The sequence below is a fragment of the Myotis davidii genome, unplaced genomic scaffold, assembly GCF_000327345.1.
Source record: "Myotis davidii unplaced genomic scaffold, ASM32734v1 scaffold333, whole genome shotgun sequence".
Taxonomy (NCBI): Eukaryota; Metazoa; Chordata; class Mammalia; order Chiroptera; family Vespertilionidae; genus Myotis; species Myotis davidii.
The window spans coordinates 136,053-139,570 of record NW_006285266.1 but is presented as its reverse complement, the minus strand read 5'-3'; the positions used below and the strand labels follow the sequence as shown (position 1 = coordinate 139,570).

The following is a 3,518-nucleotide window of genomic DNA, read 5'->3' as shown; positions in this document are numbered from 1 at the left end:
GCGCAGCCTGAGGTCCCCTGGCAAGCCCCATAGGGGCAGGGGACGGGGGTGCAGCCTCATGTCCCTGCTGATTGCTCGTTAAGGCTTGTTACGGGGAACTCGGCTTCTGCAGTGGGTGCTGCCATCTTTGTGGTGGAGTGGTGGTCAATTTGCATATTCCCTCTTTATTATATAGGATATAAGATTTTTCTTGTAATAGCTTTATTGAGATATAATTCACATACCACACAATTCACCTATTAAAATGTATAATTCAATGGTTTTTAGTATATGTAGAGTTGTGCAACCACTAATCTACTTTCTATTTCTATAGATTTGCCTATTCTGGAGATTTTGTATCAATGAAATCAGACAATATGTGTTGTTTTGTGACTGACTTTTCACTTAGCATACTGTTTTCTTCAAGGTCCACCTATGTTGTACTATGTATTAGTACTTCATTTCTTTTTATAGCCCAATAATATTCCATTACATGAATATTCAGTTTTTCAATAGGTGCTTTTATTATAAAAGTAGTATGGATGTTCTGTAGAAAAACGATAACAGATATATATAAAACCACCCATAATCCTATCACCCAGGGCTAGCCACTATTGACTATCTTTCCTTCTGGATTTTTAAAATACGTTTTTATTGATTTTAGAGAGGAAGGGAGAGGGAGAAATATCGCTTGCTTGGCTGCCTCCTGGACGCCCCCTACTGGGGATACAGCCTGCAAACCAAGCATGTGCCCTGACCAGGTATGGAACTGGGACCTCTTGGTGCATGGCAGGATGCTCAACCAATGAGCCACACTGGCCAGGGCTTATTCTGGATTTTAATCATTAATGTATATTTGTAACTGGGATCATATTGTAAGTACTGCCTGTGCAAAAGAAGACCTTTTATTGTGACAAAACATACACAAAATTTACAGTTTTAACCACTTTTAAGTGTACAGTTCAGTTGCATTATGTATATTCACATGGCCATGCAACCACAACCACCTCCCATCTCCAGAACTTCTCCATCTTTCGGGAATGAAACTCCTTCCCACTAAACCAGCGGTTCTCAACCTGTGGGTCGTGACCCCTTTGGTGGCCGAACGACCCTTTCACAAGGGTCGCCTAAGACTATCCTGCATATCAGATATTTACATGATGACCCATAACAGTAGCAACATTACAGTTATGAAGTAGCAACAAAAATAATTTTATGGTTGGGTCACAACATGAGGAACTGTATTTAAAGGGCCAGAAGGTTGAGAACCACTAAACAGTGATTCCCCACTTCTCCCTTCCCCTGGCCCCAGGCAGCCACGTCCTCCTCTTGCCTCTGTGATGTTGACCACTCCATGCGCCTCATGTAAGTGGAGTCAGAGCGTATTGGTCTTCTGATGGCTGCCTCATCTCATTTAGTCTATCGTCAAGGTTCATCCATGTTGTAGCGTGTGTCAGTTTCCTTCCTTTTTAAGGCTGAATAATATTCCATTGTATGTATATACCGCATTTCATTTATCCATTCATCCATTGAGGGACACTTGAATTACTTCCACCTCTTGGCTGCTGTGAATAATGCTGCTATGAACAAGGGTGTTCAAATATCTCAAGACGATGATTTCAATTCTGTTGGTATATACAGGCATACCTCGTTTTATTGTACTTCACACTAAATCGGCAGTCGGACATCCCTCGAGGGGTCCCAGATTGGAGAAGGTGCAAGCTGGGCTGAGGGACACCCTTCCCCCAAAGATGGCCTGGAACTGAACCCACCACATCTCTCCAACATATGTCCATACTCAGACGTGACATTACTAGATCATACGGTAATTCTGTTTAACTTTTGAGGAACTACGATAGTGGCTGCACCATTTTACATTCCCATAAGCTGTGGGCAAGTTTCAATTCCTCCACAACTTTGCCAACACTCGTTACTGTCTCTCTGATTGCAGCCACCTCAATGGGTGTGAAGTATCTCACTGTGGTTTTGATTTGTACTCCCCTAATGACTAATGAACTTGAGCATCTTCTCATGCGCATGTTGGTTTATTGTATCTTCTTTTGAGCCTTTCCCCATTTTTGAATTGGGTTATTTTGGATAAAATTCCCTTATATATTTTAGGTATGTCCCTTATGAGATATATGACTTGCAAATATTTCTTCCCATTCTGAAAGCCATTTATATATGTCTATAGTATATGTGTGTGTGTGTGTGTGTGTATTTTTTTTTCTTTTTTTTTTAGATATGTGAAATACAACTTTATTCTGATTCTAAACGAAAAGGAATGGGAATGACAGTAACAAACAAGGTTTCACCACTGAGTATTGTGATGCGACCGCAGCATTCTTATAGTTGAAACTCAATAAGGAAACAACTGTGTTCCAAAACAGCTAAATATGCAGGTCCAAAAAGTGAAGGTATTTTAACTGCCATTCACTCGAAGCCCATTCATCTTTCAGCATCCCAGGATCAAGCACAGGTTCTGCCTAGCTATATGATAGAGTGGCAAACACGCGGCACCACCGACGTCACAGGACAGTTGCCTATAAAACGAGACTTCTGATGCTGGGCTCCAGCTTCCCGCTCACAGGTCGTCATCCTCGTCTGGGATTGCCATGGTCTGAGCAACCTGGAGATCGCGCCCAGGCTGTGCTGCCAGCGCGGGGTCCATGACACCTCTGGAGGGGCGAGAGCAGGCATGGCGACCAACTCTGTTAGGGTCTTCGATTCCAGCAAGCCAGAGCAAGGGCTTTTCAAACCTGTAGTTACTTTTGGCAGAAATGTCGTAGCACTGAAGGTTCTCCCTTCGGTGGAAGACAATGGATTTCACCTTCGCTTTCCTGTCCTTGACGTCCACTTTGTTGCCACAAGACGATGGGGATGTTCTCACACACGTGCACCAGATCTCGATGCCAGTTAGGCATGTTCTTGTAAGTAACTCTCTAAGGTACAGCAAACGTTACGTTGGCACACTGGGCTTGGAGGCAGTAGCCGTCCTGCAGCCCCCGAACTTCTCCTGGCCGCATGTCCCACACGGTGAACGTGAGGGGCCCTGGGTTGGTGTGGAACATGAGGGGGTGCACCTCCACGCCCAGGGTGGCGACATACTTCTTCTCGAATTAGTCCGTCAGGTGAATTTTGTTTCTATTTTTCTCTTTCAGAGGGCTGACCTTCTCTTTTATTGTCTCCAACTGACAGTATCCTACTGCCCCCCACCCCCACCCCAGGGGCTGGCAGTAGGGACCAATGGTTTGTTATGTTCTTAGAAAGGAGATCAGGATGTGCCGGGTAGCACTTGATTTTTAAACCTCTGCTCACATCCTGCCTCCCCGCCAGCAGCACCCAGTCCCCCAGGCACAGAGCTGGCGTCACTAACACCCCCTATTCGGAAGCGGGTGGCAACAGAAACACCTGAGCCAGAATGGCTGCTGGGAGCTATTCCAGGAGGTTTTTTCATCCATCAACACATTGAATCCTCAAGCCGACCCGGGCGCTGTCTGCACGTCACACAGAGAAACGGAGGCATTAAACCAAGGAAC

At 45.0% G+C, this 3,518-nt stretch overlaps 1 pseudogene; it reads right to left on the bottom strand.

Annotated features, from left to right (window-relative positions):
• Positions 1-2,209: 2,209 nt before the first annotated feature.
• Positions 2,210-3,230, bottom strand: LOC102770916 (annotated as a pseudogene).
• Between the last annotated feature and the right edge of the window lie 288 nt (positions 3,231-3,518).